Source organism: Canis aureus, chromosome X, assembly GCF_053574225.1.
Source record: "Canis aureus isolate CA01 chromosome X, VMU_Caureus_v.1.0, whole genome shotgun sequence".
NCBI lineage: Eukaryota > Metazoa > Chordata > Mammalia > Carnivora > Canidae > Canis > Canis aureus.
Genome location: NC_135649.1, coordinates 109,943,932 through 109,960,226, shown reverse-complemented (window position 1 = coordinate 109,960,226; position 16,295 = coordinate 109,943,932). Strand labels below are relative to the sequence as shown.

At 41.3% G+C, this 16,295-nt stretch overlaps 1 protein-coding gene across 4 annotated transcripts in view; it reads left to right on the top strand.

The window, feature by feature from the left end:
- Positions 1–5,676: 5,676 nt before the first annotated feature.
- CDKL5 (cyclin dependent kinase like 5) overlaps positions 5,677–16,295 on the top strand; it is a 216,971-nt gene continuing 206,352 nt past the window's right edge. The window contains exon 1 of one of the 4 annotated variants that reach the window (XM_077888493.1): positions 5,677–5,815. The gene's annotated coding sequence lies outside the window, so the exon portion shown is untranslated. The remainder of the gene's footprint in view (positions 5,816–16,295) is intronic. The other 3 variants (XM_077888490.1, XM_077888504.1, XM_077888499.1) reach the window with 3 other exon arrangements.

Sequence of the window (16,295 nt, the reverse complement as noted above, 5' to 3'; positions counted from 1 at the left end):
CAGTGGTTGAGCATCTGCCTTTGGCTCAGGTTGTGATCCTGGGGTCTGGGATCGAGTCTCACATTGGGCCCCTTGCAGGGAGCCTGCTTCTCCCTCTACCTATGTCTCTGCCTCTCTCTCATGAATAAATAAATAAATAATCTAAAAAAAAATAAATAGCAATTAGCATTTATCCATCAGTTTCTTTGTGTCAGCACTGCTTTAAGCACCTTACATGCTTTAACTCCTCTAACCCGATATTAATCTTCATAACAGCTCATTATTATTCTCCTACTCCAGATGACGAGACCAAGACACAGAGAGAGTAACTTCAAGATCACACACTATTCGAACCGGTGAAACCGTTATTCAGATCCAGGCAGTAAACACGGAAATATTCTTTCAGGATGCTAGAGTGGTTCTTTGAGTTATTGGAACTCTAGTTATATTGAGTTAACCTGCGGAGATTCTGGCTTGTTTTCGGTGTGTTGTTGACAAATGGGTGAAGTATCTTGGGAGAGATTTTTCCTGTTGCGTCCACTTAGGGGGGCTTCTGTTGGAGAAGTGACAGCTACGCACTGTGGGTGGTGGCTCTGGGATGGGAGCAGGAAGGAAGATTTTACACCTGTCATTCAGATGCCCTCTACACAGAGGTCAACTACAGCCAAGATGAAGCGGTGGGGAGAAGTGCATAGGGAAGTGGGTGCGATGTTCATATAGGTTGTTAACAGAAGAGTTGATGGTCCCTTCTCCCGTCTACCCCAACCAAACCCCTGTGGTCAGGGAAGTTGGGTTTGGTGAGGGAACTGACCTTGCTCTCCAAGGAACTGGAGTAGAAGTGAAAGGGCTGACCAACCCCTTTGTCACTTCAGGTGCCTTGAGCCACAAGCTTGGCAGGTGATGATGGTGGGAAGCAAATAGGAGAAATGAGATTTAACGAAAAGGTAACATTCGGGTTTTAAACTGGATTGATTTTTAATAGCTGAAAAAGACCTAAATGTTAGAAAAATTGTCTAAGATGTGAAGGGACACAAAGGGCAAATTTGCCATAAAAACATGGTTTTTGGGTGAAATAGGTGAAGGGGATTAAGAGGTACAAATTTCCAGTTATAAAATAAATAAGTGGGGATGTCAAGTACAGCACATGAAATATATATATATATATATATACATATGAGATATATATATATATCACAGTCAGTAATATTGTTATAACCATATGGTGACAGATGGTAACTAGACTTATTGGGGGTGATCATTTCACAATGTAAAAATATCAAATCACTATGATGTACCCCTGAAACTAATGGGATACTATATGTCACTTACACATTAAAAAAATACATGGTTCAAAAAAAAAAATACATGGTTCAAAGTAGTCATTGGAGAAAAATAAACCGCTTCATGTTTATACCCCACGGAATTGAGCCCTGCTCACTAACAGCTAATCCTTGTAAAATCTTTACCATGGGCCAGGTGCTCTGCTAAGCATTTCACAAATAGTCACTCACCCAGACCTATCAGGTGAGAACTATTATTGTCATCTTCCCATTTTACAGAGGAAGAAACTGAGGCACAGAGAAGTTGAACAATTTGCCTAAGGACGCAACTAGAGCTGGCATTTGAATGCAGGCAATCTGGTTTCCAGGTCTATGGTTTTAGCCACTAAACTACATTGTCTTGCAAACCATCCACTTTCATATGGTATTCTATTCTGGTGTGGTTTTCCCTCTTGGGTCTTTTGATGCTGACATTTCTGTTCTTTCCACACTGTTTGCGGTTAAACTTAGTGCCTGGAGGATAAGGATAGAGGTTTTAATAGTTTAAAATGAGGTACTGGACTCGCATTTCTAAAATGACATTTTCTCAAATGGCATGAACTTTAAATGAAAACATGTAAGATCTGACAGTCTGATTTAAGCTCTGAGCGGGGCCAAGGAATAACTAATGCTCACCTCTTCCTACAAACACTACAAATTTACCCGTTGATTTGACTCTTAAGCTTTTCTCCTAGATCTTGATTGCATTATGAGGTCTAAGCCAAACAGGCATTTATTTCATATATGCTTTGCACCCCGCCGCCCACCACTACCACAGGGCCTGTAGTCCCCTGCCAACAGAAGTTGGCGTTGAGTTTCCCATGTTTGGGGAACCTGCAGTGGTCAGAATGACCTGAGTGTAGTGGGCGAGACTCGCCCTGTGAGAACCACCCTCGTGATCATGGCATCTTCCCTGCCAGGTAAGTATCATCATAAATGCTTTTTGACCATGATTAAAAGGCTTATTTAGTCTTCCAGACCTGTCCCACATGTATCCAGGACAAAGATGTCTTACATCTTTTTTTTAATATAAATTTATTTATTTATTTATTTATTTATTTATTTATTTATTTATGATAGAGAGAGAGACAGAGACACAGGAGGAGGGAGAAGCAGGCTCCATGCCAGGAGCCCGACGCGGGATTCGATCCCAGGACTCCAGGATCACACCCTGGGCCAAAGGCAGGTGCCAAACCGCTGAGCCACCCAGGGATCCCCCAAAGATGTCTTACATCTTGATGGCTACTTATTCATTTATTATTGAGACCCATAATGAGTAGCACACACTCTGTAGTGGGACACTTTTGAGGCATCTAATAGAAACTTTGACTCAAACTGTCTTAAGTGCAAGGCAAAGGCATTTGCATTTATTTAATTAAGCAACTCAGTGTTGTCATTGAGAACACGGCAGTTTTTTTGTTTGTTTTTTTCTTTCTGTTTTTCAACCCTGCCTTATGTAGTGTACAGGCTTTAACCTAAGTTTGGTTTTCCTCTAAACACAAAATGGCTGCCAGAGGGAACCCAGGTACCTGCTTCCTTTTTCATCCAGCAGGATAGAAGGGAAAAACTTTTCCCTCAAATCATAGGATGTTAATTCCTTTCCTTTAGTCTGATTGGGCCTTAGTCATTGATTGACTAATAAGCACCCACCACCCTGGGAGTGTGGATACCTCAACACAGTTGCCGTAGTATTTAGGAGGATGGAATGAATAGATGCTAGGGAACCTCGGAAGTCATTGCTTCATCTGGAAAAATGTGACCTGACAGAAAATATTTCAGAGAATCATGAGCCTCAGAGATAACATATGTAGGGTTGCCAGATTTAGCAAATAAAAATACAGGATTCCCAGTTAAATTTGAATTTCAGATAAAAAGCAAAACACTTTTTAGTTTAAGTATGTCCACCTCTTTCTATAAACACTACACAGGGATGCATTGATTTGGTTCTTTTTTATTTTTTCACATTGATTTGGTTCTTAAGCTTTTCTCCCAGATCCTGCTTTTGTTATGAGGTCTGGGCCCAGAGGGGGCAATTTCAAAAATGTTTTTGTGGACAATGATTAGAAAGCTTATTTAGTTTTCTACCCTTGTCCCACATGTATCCAGGATAAAAATATATACTTACACTATAAAATTACTTGTTGCTTATCTGAAATTCAAATTTAACAGGCCTCCTGTATTTTATCTGGCAGCTCTAAATGTATGTAAAATTCTTGGCACATAGCAGGCATTCATTCAGTGGTTAAGTATTAGTGTTCTTTCTACATAAGAAAAGAGCTCAGTTAAATGGCAGAGTGGGACTTTTTATTTATTTTTATTTTTTAAAAGATTTTATTTGTTTATTCATGAGAGACAGAGAGAGAGGCAGAGACACAGGCAGAGGGAGAAGCAGGCTCCATGCAGGGAGCCCAACGTGGGACTCCATTTCGGGTCTCCAGGATCACACCCTGGGCTGAAGGCAGGCGCTAAACCGCTGAGCCATCGGGGCTGCCCAGAGTGGTACTTTTTTAACTCTTATTGACCTAGAAAATATATGCTTTTGATCAATATTGCAATTAGCAGAACTGGATGTGGTTCTAAGAAACCCTTCACCAACTCTTCAGAACCGGATCAAAGTAAATGTCCCTAAGTGGAAGGCCATAGTTATATATGGGATGGCACATTATAATACATCTAGTATTACTATTTAAAACTAAATTAGACCTATATCAGTGAATATCCAGTTATTGGTTTTTCTCAGTCTAGACAGAGAAACCATTCTTCATTTGATTCAGAAGTAATGCTGCTGCAATTCCTGGCACGAAGGCGCTAACACGCAGGGATGAAAATGGCATGATTGGCCTGGGAATTCTGGCTCCACGTGGGTGAAGCTGGAGGTCAGAGCACTGTTACTTTGCATCTGGAGAAGGCAGGAGACTCTGCAAAGATCTGCTGTTGGCTCTGACTCCATTTTCCCTCACTGCTAATTCACGGTTCCTACCTGAAAAATTTTCTAATCTGCTTCCTGAAAAGCTGAAGAGAAAGCAGGCACCTTCTTTCCTCATCAAATATTCACCATGCTATGAGAAAGAAAACCCTAGTGGCTTGGCACCAAGTGGCCAAACACAGCATCTCGTTACATATTGTTACCAGATTCACGACAGGAATAGATTAAGTGGATTTAATCCAAGATATCTATTTCCCATTGCTGTACAGTACTGCTTATTTCTCATTTGGTGGCTGCTATGACCTCATACAATGCTTGTTTTCTGCGCTTTTCCTAAACCAGAAAGAAACCCATTTTTCCTCTTCACTTTACGTGGAAATTATTTTGCAGCTATACATAGATTTGCCCAGAATGCCTTTAAACAAGATTATTTTTCTTAATTTTCAAAAAGTGGCATTGGAAATGTATCTCCTTCCATTTCATCACCTCTTCATCCTCTTTGGAAACCTGATTGTTGGTAGGTATGAAGATCTTTACATTTCTACCGGTCGGGGATGACTTCATTGCCAGCTGGGGAATCTTGTGTGGTGGAGCACTGGACCAAAGCAGAGCTGTGGGTTGATGCCTCTGCTGCAACAGCCTTTTTGCATGCATCCAGCTGCTGTGTAAGGAATCCTCAGGCTACTAGTTCTTTGCTCCTAATTCACCCAAGGGATCGTAGACTGATGGATGAGTGTACGTGTGAATGTGTGTATATGTGACTGTATATGTGCACGCACAGCTGCAACAGTTGGGCAGCAGCTGCAATAGACTTCGATACGATATCATTTTTACCAAAGACAGAGATAAACTGTCCTCTGTCCTTTATTTCCAAGCAGTTCCTTGGCTCGCCCCCTAAACGCGTTCTCCCCCTTCTTCCACGACCCTTCTGCACCCCCCGCACGTGTCGCTCTGGAGGGTGGCCAGGATCGCTGCGCCGCAGGCAGGATTCCCCTTTTTTTCCGCAGTGAGAGGCGGATTCCCGGGCCCCGCCGGCCCTCCACCCCCGCAGCCAACCCCTTCTTAGTCACGATCTTCCCCGCCCCTCCCCCCTTACCCCCGCCCTCCTCCCCCTGACCCCCTCCCTCCGACCGCTCCAGGCTCGGGCCCCGCCCCTCCCGGCCACCCAGCCCAGGTTGCTAAGGGCTTGGCTGGGCAACCAAACCTGGCCCGCGAGGAGATGCGGCGCGCGCGTGCGCGCGCAGGCGAGCTTATACAAGGAACCAGCGTTCTTAGGTTCCTGGGGTCCGAGCACGAGCGGCGCGGGCGGGGCGCGCGGGTCCGAACTCGAGGACGAGCGCTCTTTCCTCATTGGTCTCTACCAGAAGTGGGCGGGGCGGAGGCGGGACCTGGCGGGGTCTTCGAAGCTTCTCCATTGGCCCGAGTGGGACGGCCGGGGCGGGCCAGTTAGCAAATTAGGCTGCGCGTTCGCCTCTGCGAGAGGGCGGGGCCGGAGGTTTCCATTAGTTGTCCCTGCCACTGGGAAAGGTAAAGCGGCGACGGCGGCCTCAGGAGCTTGGGGTCCCCGGCTGGAGGTGGGGGACTCAGCGGGGTGAGTAGCTGCGCCGCCACCCGCCGGTCAAGCCCTTCTGCCCCCACGTCGATTCCGCTCCATGCAGCTTCTCCGGAGAGAGGGGACCCACCCGGTCTCCCCGGGCAGGCTGAGAAGGGGCGGCGGCGCAGGTCCCCCCAGAACGGGGCGACGCGGCGAGGGTGCCCCAGCCTGGAGTGGCCCTTCCTCAGCGCCCCATTGCGCCACTGGAAGGGCTTCCCCGGCGAGAGGTTGGGGCCGGAATTTGGGGCGCGGGGAGACGGGAGGATGTGAGGAGGGGCGGCGGGTCGAGGCAGCCCGGCGGGGCTCCCCTCGGCAGCGGGTCTGCGGCGTCCCCGCCCCGCCGCCCCCGCGGCGCGAGCTCCCCCGGGCTTGCGGCGAGGGAAGCCCCTTGCCGCCGGCGCCGAGGAGGAGCCTGTGCGCCCGAGCCCCCGGCCCGAGTTCCGAGGGAGTCGGCGACCTCCCGGGGGCTGCGAGCCGGGGCCGGAGCCCCGGCCCTGCTGACTGACCTTGGCTGCCCGCGAGGCTGCGAGAGCGACCCACCGCCGGCCCCGCATCTCTTGCAGCCTCCTCCCAACAAGTTTCAGGCGTTGCTGTGAAGTTCACGACTGGCATAGTGGGGAGAAGCAGAAATTGGCCCCTTCCCAGACCTTCGTACCCTTTGGACCCTCGTTGAAATTAAATCCTGAGGTTTGGAACCATTGCCGAACGAACAGGTCCTGCTCGCATTGACACGTTTTAAGCCCACGTTGAGGGAAAAAATAACCTGAACGTATTTCTCTGTAAAGGCAGATCTTCCTTGAGGTTTTTTTTTTTTTTTTTTTTTTTTTCTTCTTCTTCGCTTCACTTGAGTGTTAAAGCACAGATGCCTGAATAGGAAAAGCCTGACCTTAGTATCTCCACAGTGAGATTAGACGGATGCTGTGTTATTTAAGTAGTTGCAGATCAGTGTTCTGTTGACACCATCTATTTTAATTGCCTGAAATTTAGGCTGATTTTAGAAAGTATTGCAGACAGAATAATTTCTTCCCGTGAATCTGCATTAGGTTTGTTTGGACGTTAATGGTTATGTAGTTAATGTACGAGATTACACAAATTAATTTGTCTGAGAGCATTTGACGAAAACGGGAGACATAAATATGTATGAAATAGGATTATCGTTTTAGGTAACATTTCCAGCGTGTTCCTTTCTTGCTATAGGGTTGCAAAAAAGGCATCTTTACGGAGGCTGTTCGGAATTGTATGTGAATAACATTTAGATGTAGATTTGTTTTTAAGTGTTTTAAAATATTTGTAAAATGTGAAGAACGGTGTTTACTTGTGTGTTTACTGTTCAAGGGAGGGTAGTATAATCTTATATTTAGCAACCCAGTTAGGGTCCATTAATAATACATTTTTTAAAAACGTATGCCTCTTTTTGAGAACATGCTACTTGAATACCTTAGCAGTTCTTTTAATTTCCTTATTAAAAGTACTATTTTAGGTTTAAGCATTGTTGGCGTTCACACTGGAACAGGAGTAAGGAAGCCTGCAGCGGTATTACCAGTTTGACACCACCAGTGGGTGTTTCTGTTGACAAATGCAGAGAAGAGAACATTTGGGAAGGAAATCTTTTTTTTTGGGGGGGGGGGCTGTGGGGGGGATTGGGTGAGGGGGGAAGGAGCCAGAAGAAAGAAGCTGCAGAACTAAAGCTGCCAGCACAGTGTATGCTGAGCATTTCACAAGTACAAGGAAACCTAATTAGGATGAAAAAAAAAATCGGTTTGGCTGTATTAAATAATAGAATTCCAAAAGAGGCATGCTAAATAAAGTTAATCATTCCAAGAGTGTTAAATAATCTACCATTTCAGAGGAGTTTGGAGGGTCTTCAACTGGAGTATCAAATCTTTTTCAATTGTCTTGCCTTTTAAACATAATGCAGTGATTAATTTGATGTGTGTGTGTGTATGTCTTGTATTCTAGTTTTGCTTATTTAGCATGTTTCCTAAGCCTAATTTTTTTGAAAACCAAACTTGATATATTAAAAATATTAGAAATAGACATTCTTTCTCCAGAGAAGATTTCTTTTTTCCTGCTCAGATTTATAATTTAGTGGCTTGTGGAAGGCTTTTTTTATTTTACCCTTTATCTCAGGTTTTTGACTTTTACTTATGCAAGTTCCCTGGACTAAATCTGCCATTATTTTCATTGTAATTTTCTTGGAGTCTTTTAAAATCAGAGTGTGGTAGCTACAGTATTCCCCGGGGTTTTAGAAGAAAAGGCTCCCATTGAGGGAAATTGCAGGGCCATCTCGCATAGATGAGTAATAAAAGGTTGACTGATTGCGAATCAGTTGGATTCTGTTCCAAATATGCTGCATGGGGCTAAGGCAGTCATTTAATGAGAACCAGATTTTACATGGTATTTCTACTTTGAAGGTGCAGTATTGTTCCATTACGAACTAAAATACAGAGGTGGAGAAATTCCTTCAAGTATGCTTTCTTCGCCCCCCCCAGCCTTGCTTCACCACTGTGTCCAAGAATCTGTGAGACTCTCTTTAAACAATAGTTGCATTGTTGGAAATGACAGTGGCTTCTGTTGCAGAAATTTTAACCTTTCATTATGATTTGTTTCAATTTACTTTGTGTTAGAAAATTCAGCTATATCTAAGAGTATGGCTGTAGGAAATTTGTAAGGAAATGAACCAAGAAAATAAACCTTCAGCGTGTCTGTCAAAAGTTCACCTCACCCCCCTTTCCATTTTGATAACTTTGGTAGTTATCTCATTCATTTCTTCTAGGTTTTAGAGGGTATGTTAGCAAAGGACTTTATTTTGGCAGTAAATGTGGGGATAAGACCTCGTGTAATAAATTGATGCCCAATAATAAGGCATTTAGAAGAATCCACCCACATCCACAGACCCAAAACATGAGGGAAATCTTTCAGGTAACCCTTAACTTTGGTACAAGAATAGCAAAATTTTAAATATTAAGTTGCTTTCTACATAGTAAAAGGCTGTTTACTCAGAATTTGATAGTTTTAGATTTCAAAGGTTGTTTTGTTTGTTTTTGTTTGCAACATCAAATTCCTTGGTAGAAGAGGAGATAGAATCTTAAACGTTATCATCTGATGTTGTCAACTGGGTCACGTATTTCAACTTAGGAAAATACTGTAATTAAAAGACTAAATTTAAACTTTCTGTTTGGGAGGGTTTTCCAATTTGCTTTCAATCTTAAACTCAATATTAGAAATCTTTTGTTGACAATGCATCACTTTCGTGTTTGGATTTAAATTCTTGGTAGTTTCTAGAATGTTTCCTTCATATAGAACGGCACATGGATGACTGGATTACTGAAAGGTTTGGCCTCATTTCTCATTCAAGTTTGTACATTTACTTCATAATACTGAGATATGAAGTTGGGTGCAATTCTGTCAGTGAAAGCTGGGTGAGGACTTGAGCCTGATAACATTTAGATAATTAAGATTTGAGAATTAATAGAAAATTACTTAAGAGGGTAAAAGGACCTACCCATTCAGGTCTTTGAAATTAATTGTCAACATTTTGAATTAAGCTCTCAGAAACATTTGTGTTGGAGACAGTTCTGATTAAGGTCAAGTTTTGGGACTGTTCTCTCTTTTGGGCAGTCTTTGTAATAATTAAATTATAACATACTATTTATTGAGCCTTACTGAAGACAGGATACTATAGTAAATAATTCATTTGCATGGGTAGATGTGTGTATGTGTGTTCTTACAACACTTCTGTGAGGTAGATGTTTTCCTTATTTCCCTATACACTTGATCGAATGGGCTCAGAGAGAGAAAATAAAATTTTTTTTTTTGAGAGAAAATTGCTCAGATTGCCCAGCTAGTCTGCCGCAGAGGCAAAACTTCCATCTAAACCGGTCTGACTTGAACCTGTGTTCTTCAAAACCATGCTGCTTCCCTTTAGGAATCTGATTGCCCAAACATATTTTGAGGTCCTACTGTAAAGTCACTCCTGGGGTGGGAGTTGAGGTATAAAATATGCCTCCTGGAGCTCACAGGCTACATTGGTAAGGCTGCCTGACCTTTAGTCACATGGGAGGCTGGATTCCGATTCATCAGCACTATGGATAAGATAAACTGAAGTGCGGGCTTTTCTAACAGAGGGTCGTTAGTTCTGTTTCTTCATAATTGTACATAATTATTTACACCCAAAATGAGGTAGCTGTTTCTAATTAACTACTTGGTATTTCATGTTTGTGCATGTTCCACTGTAACTTTTGACTGACTTTGATTAAATTTGCTACACTAATAAAGGCGATGAAGGTATTCCTTGAATTCAATTTTGTGGTTTAGATGCATTCTAAATGGCAGCCGTTACAATTTGCAGATGGGTATCTTTTCTGTAATTGTTATGACTTAAGTGAAATAAAACCTGGAGGTAAATGAAGTCTACAGAGGTATGTTGTTGCTTCTTAATACATGTAAGTTGGACTCTGACAAAAATGTTTCTACTTGAAAGAATTTTCTGCTACTTGAAGCCTCTTGTGATTTTGTGTGTGTGTGTGTGCGCGCGTGTGTGTTTTAAAATAAGACCCATCATTAAGAGAGCTAAACAGTTGCGTAGTCCAAAGGAGTGCTCAGAGGTCCATGTTAGGGAGGAAGAGGACTTGATGTTTTATTCTATAATTGATGAAAATCACTTTTGTCACTTATTAAAGTTAGAAACCAGTGATGAATGTTGTAGAACCTCAGGGCTAGAAATCATCTTGGCCAGAGCAGGACAGTTGTTCTACAAAGATGGGACCTATACATAAATTCTTGTGGGTTTATTTCTTTACCAAGTGCAGGTTTTCAGTATGCATTAAAAAAAAAAAAAAGATTTTATTTATTTATTTGAGAGAGAGAGAGATAGCAAGAGAAAGCATGAGCAGAGGGGAGAGGGAGAAGCAGGCTCCCCACTGAGCGGGGAGCCCGATATGGGGCTCAATCCTAGGACCCTGGAATCATGACCTGAGCCAAAGACGAATGCCTAACCTACTGAGCCACCCAGGTGCCCCTTCAGTATGCATTTTTAACAGCATTATTGAGGTATACTTTACATACTGTAAAATTCACCTGTTTAAGTGTACCATTCAGTGATTTTTTTGGGTAAATTTATGGAGTTGTATAATCATCACTGCAATCCAATTTTAGAACATTTCCATTGCCCCCAAAATATCTTCCCTGCTAATGTGTGTTTTTAAAAACCTTACTTACTTGCTTCCACTTAGATCCCTTTATCATCAGACACTAATATACAAAGTGACGTAGATCTTAAAAGATAGGTCTTTCGAGGTGCCTGGGTGGTTCAGTTGGTTAGATGCCTTCGGCTCAGGTCATGATCTCAGGATTCTGGGATGGAGCCTACTTCTCCCTCTCCCTCTCCCTCTGCCCCTACCTCCAGCTCACACTCTCTCTGGTTTGCTCTGTCTCAAATAAATAAATCTTAAAAAAAAAAAAAAAAAAGGTTTTTTAGAAATATTTTTTTTTACACATTTTACAATTTCTTAGTGCTGTTTTATTTTCGAAAGCTTTTGCCTACGGGTGCCTGGTTGGCTTGGTGGGTAGAACATGCAGCTCAGGGTCATGAGTTTGAATCCCCTGTTGGATGTAGAGATTGCTTAAATAAATGAAATCTTAAAAATGTTTTGCCTAAACATAATGTATGGCAGAGTATAAAGGACGGTACTGCAAATCTTATAAATTACCTTGTTTTTGTGTTTTTGTTTTTGTGGTTTTGATTTGATTTTGTTTTGATTTTTTTTTTAAAGATTTTATTTATTTATTCATGACAGACAGAGAGAGAGAGAGAGAGGCAGAGACACAGGCACAGAGGGAGAAGCAGGCTCCATGCAGGGGGCCTGACGTGGGACTCGATCCTGGGTCTCCAGGATCACACCCCAGGCTGAAGGTGGTGCTAAACCGCTGGGCCGCTGGGGCTGCCCTGTTTTGATCTTTTTTAAACCAGCAAATAAAACGTAATGTTCTTAGTGATATGTTGGAAAATCAGGAGTAAGAAATCCAGGTAGGCGTGCATGACTAATTCAGTTGGTGGAGCATGCAATTCCATGTCAGGATCATGAGTTCAAGCCCCAACTTGGGTATTGAAATTACTAAAAAAAAAAAAAAAAAAAAAAAAAAGAAATCAAAGTAAAAGTAATATAATTAGGGAAGAAAAAATTCCTTAAAGATTTAAGACTATGGGTAAAATAATTGATTTTCTTAATTTTAAGCCAATAACATTGTGCATTTTATTGTTTGAGCTCTAATCCCCCTTGAAAGATTCATGCCTACTGTGCATGCCATAGAGCAGGCTTCATTAAATTCAGGTATTCAAGCACATGGTCTCCTTTTTTTGTTGCTTCAGATTGGATTGTTGCGGGACTTAACCTTCAAGGTACTGTAGCTACAGCTGTTTTCCTGCTTGCATCATTTTCTTTTTAGTTACCCTTAAAGGATGGGTGTAGGAGTAAAGCTACCTTGGGAGTGAGTTGTGTGGCATAGGCTGATCTCCATGCTCCCAGTTGCTCTCCTTCACTCAGTGTACTACAGATGTAGATGGACATTGCTGATAGGATGGTTCAGGGATGTTGTTTTTTGAGTACACATAATAAGAAGGCAGTGGTTTGGTTAGAGGTATAAAATGTTTTGGAAACTAACTTTCATTGCTTTTACATGAATGTTTCTCTATAGAAAGTGACCCTTACAAGTACCAGGCAGGTAAATCAATAACTCCTTGTGTGGTAGATTGTGTCTGGATTTTTAATAACAAACAGATTGGCCACAGCACTACTCTGATAATAATAGTTTACTGTAAATTCAGTCATAACTGGTTTGAAATGGGTTTACTTTTTTTTTTTTTTTAACTGTTTAACAGCTATGGCTGTAGGATTCTGTTGTTACGTTGTATCCTTTGTAAGGTAAGGTCTAATGTCAAATAGTAACGTAATGAAGTGCTTTCTGACAATGTAACCATTTTGATTTAGAGGGAAATTGTAATTTTTTTTTTAAATTTTTTTTTTAGGGATCGCAGCGGTTTGGCGCCTGCCTTTGGCCCAGGGCGTGATCCTGGAGACCCGGGATCGAATCCCACGTTGGGCTCCCGGCATGGAGCCTGCTTCTCCCTCTGCCTGTGTCTCTGCCTCTCTCTCTCTCTCTCTGTGACTATCATAAATAAATAAAAATTTAAAAAAAAAAAAAAAAAAAAAAAAAAAAAAAAAAAAAAAAAAAAAAAAAATTTTTTTTTTAAATTTTTATTTATTTGTGATAGTCACAGAGAGAGAGAGAGAATGAGGCAGAGACACAGGCAGAGGGAGAAGCAGGCTCCATGCACCGGGAGCCCGACGTGGGATTCAATCCCGGGTCTCCAGGATGGCGCCCTGGGCCAAAGGCAGGCGCCAAACCGCTGCGCCACCCAGGGATCCCAAGGAAATTGTAATTTTAAATGTGCCAGCTTTGATTTCTGGAAATTAACATATAGATGAATATATTATTTATTTATTTTTAAGACTGCCCCTTTTTTCTTTCATAAGTTGCAATTTTTTTATTTTTAAAGTTTGTTTGTTTATTTATTTATATAATCTCTACACCCAATGTGGGGTTCAAACTCATGACCCCAAAATCAAGAGTTGCTTGCTCTTCTGACTGAGCCAGCCACAGGCCCCCTGTAAGTTGCAATTTTAAATCTCAGTTTTAGATGTTGTATTATGCTTGAAGATTAGGTTCTTGGCAGTGTAGGGTCCTATTGTTATAATCAGATTAAGCACATATATTCACTTAAGGAAGATATGGCAGATAAAAAAAGGTGACAAGTAATAGTTACAGTACAGCTTACTGACTTGGGTTTGCCCAGTTACCCTGATACTGGCTGGGTAGAAACTAGTTTCCTGATGAATAGAATTTTTCGTAGATTACAGAAATTGGTTCAGGTATGACATATCCTAGAATTTATCCACATACTCATCTGGTTTGTTAGCCTCTCACAGAGTGTTATTAGCTTTATTTTTTATTTTTTAAAAAAATTTTAAAAAGATTTTATTTATTTATTCATGAGAGAGAGAGAGAGAGAGAGAGGCAGAGACACAGGCAGAGGGAGAAGCAAGCTCCATTCACGAAGCCCGATGTGGGACTCTATCCCAGGTCTCCGGGATCACGCCCTGAGCCAAAGGCAGATGCTCAACTGCTGAGCCACCCAGGTGTTATTAGCTTTAATTACTAGTACTGTTATTAGCTTTAATTACTAGTACTGTTATTATTTTTTTTAAAGTAGGCTCTGAAAAAAAAAGTAGTCTCTGTGCCCAACGTGGGGCTTGAACTCAAGACCCTGAGATCAAGAGTCATATGCTCTACTGACTGAGTCAGCCAGGCACTCCGCTAATACTGTAATTGTTATTTGCTAATACTACAACTAAAATTTAACAGTACTGCAAATGAAAAGGAAGTTTTATTTTAATTGTTAATAATAGAAAATAGTTGAGGTAGATAAAATCTCATTTTGTGCAAATTGGCGTTTCATACTTTACGAATGATTTCTAAGATAACTGGTCCTACATCCTGTGGATCTATCCTTCATTTAGCAAGTATTTACTGAGTATCTCCTGTATACCAAATTATGATAAAAGCTGGATAGAGTGATAGGTAAAAAGATATGGAGTCCTTGCCCCCCTCCTTTTTTTTTTTTTAAGATTTATGTGTTTATTTGAGAGAGAGAGAGAGAGTGCAAGAGCATACTCTTATGGGGAAGGGGCTAAGGGAGAGAGAGAGAGAGAGAGAGAGAGAGAATCCAAGCAGACTTGGCACTGAGCTGGGAGTCTGACTTGGGGCTCGATCCCACAACCCTGAGATTATGAGATCATGACCTGAGCTAAAACCAAGAGTTGGATGCTCAATTGACTGAGCCACCCAGCCCCTTCCCTCCACTCCTTTTTTGAGGAGGCCTTGCCCTTAAAGAATTTACAGTTTTGCATTGGAGTCAGAGGCAAGGTACAAGATACTATGGGATTATGTAACAGAGTAGGGATTGGGATCTGTCCTGGGGGGAGCAGGTAGGAAGGCCACACTGAGGAATTAACATTTAAGTGAGATCTGAAGGATGAGAAGGACATGGTCTAGTTGGGGAAATAAATTTTCCTGGCCATAAGGTATAAATGCCCTGAGGCAGAGTGAGAGCTAGCGGCTTTTGAAAAACCACCTTTTAAAGAACCGAGAGAAATCCAAAATGGCTGGAAAGTAGAGAAGCAGGTGATGAAGCAGAATTAGGCAGGGGCCAGGTCCTGAAAAAGCTTAGTAGGCCATCTACGGGGTTTTTAAGCTTGTCCTAAGTCTTCTGGCAAGCTATTGAAGGTTTTAAGCAGAGCTGTGACATGAAATGAAATGTTCCTTCCTCCTCCCCAAAACAAAACAAAACAAAATCCAAGAATTTTAGCTCAATGCAACCTTGATAATTTACTGGAAAGGTCATAATCTGTACAAAGTAGAATATTCTTCCTTCATCTCACTAAAATTTTTGCAACTGCGTCTTTGATTGATTGTCATCTGTGATACTCTTTTCATTGTTTTTATAGAAATTACCTTTAATTTTCTAAGGCTCCTTTTATCCTTCACCATTCTGTTAACCTTATGTAGGAATGTCATTTCTATTTATAACTGAGTTAAATTTTTTTCTAATAGTGTCAGCTCTCTTCCATATTTAAACTTAAAATTCCTCACTGCCCCCCATCTTTAATCTGCTTGAGGTGTTTAATGTTCTAATGAAATGTTTCATTAAATATCGGCATTAAATTTGCTTTATTCTTTTTTTCCCCAAATACAGTGTCTTAGGTCTAGTTTACTATTTTCAGCATTTATGCTAATTCATATTTTATGAAATCTCATTTGAGCACCTATAATGATTTTAGAGAATTTTGTTAATATTGTTTAGGAATACCAATCTTTGGCTGTAAGTACCATTTTCAAATCTGGTTCATATTCTGTGACCTTATCTTTTATATTAAACTGGTCTCTGTCGAGCTTCTTATGTTCAAGTGAGATGATGTGTATAAAAGTGCTCCAAAGGTTTTATTTTACATATGCTGATTTGTTTCTTTTTCCTTCTAAAGTATGTGTTCCTATGTGCTCACTTGTTTTTTGGAAATCATCAGCCATGATGTATTTTTGCTTGCCTTTATGATGGAATAATGAGGTCTTCTTTGGTGTAAAGTTGTTAGTTTATACCTGTAGAGAATGCTATCATGCACTTTTGCCCTCTATATGTACAAAAAATAACTGCAGCGTCACCTCCTTCTTCAAGTATTTCCTTTGAAATCTATTTTGATGCAGCCTCTAACGTAGCTCACTTTGGCCTGGAGTTCTTAGGCTTTTCTGAAGCATTCTATACCTGCTCTGTGTTCTCTCCTTGTTGCTGTAATCTTTTTTTTTTTTTTTTTTTTTTAATCCTGGTGCTGGTAATTTAAAGTTTGCAGTGGTTTTTGGCATT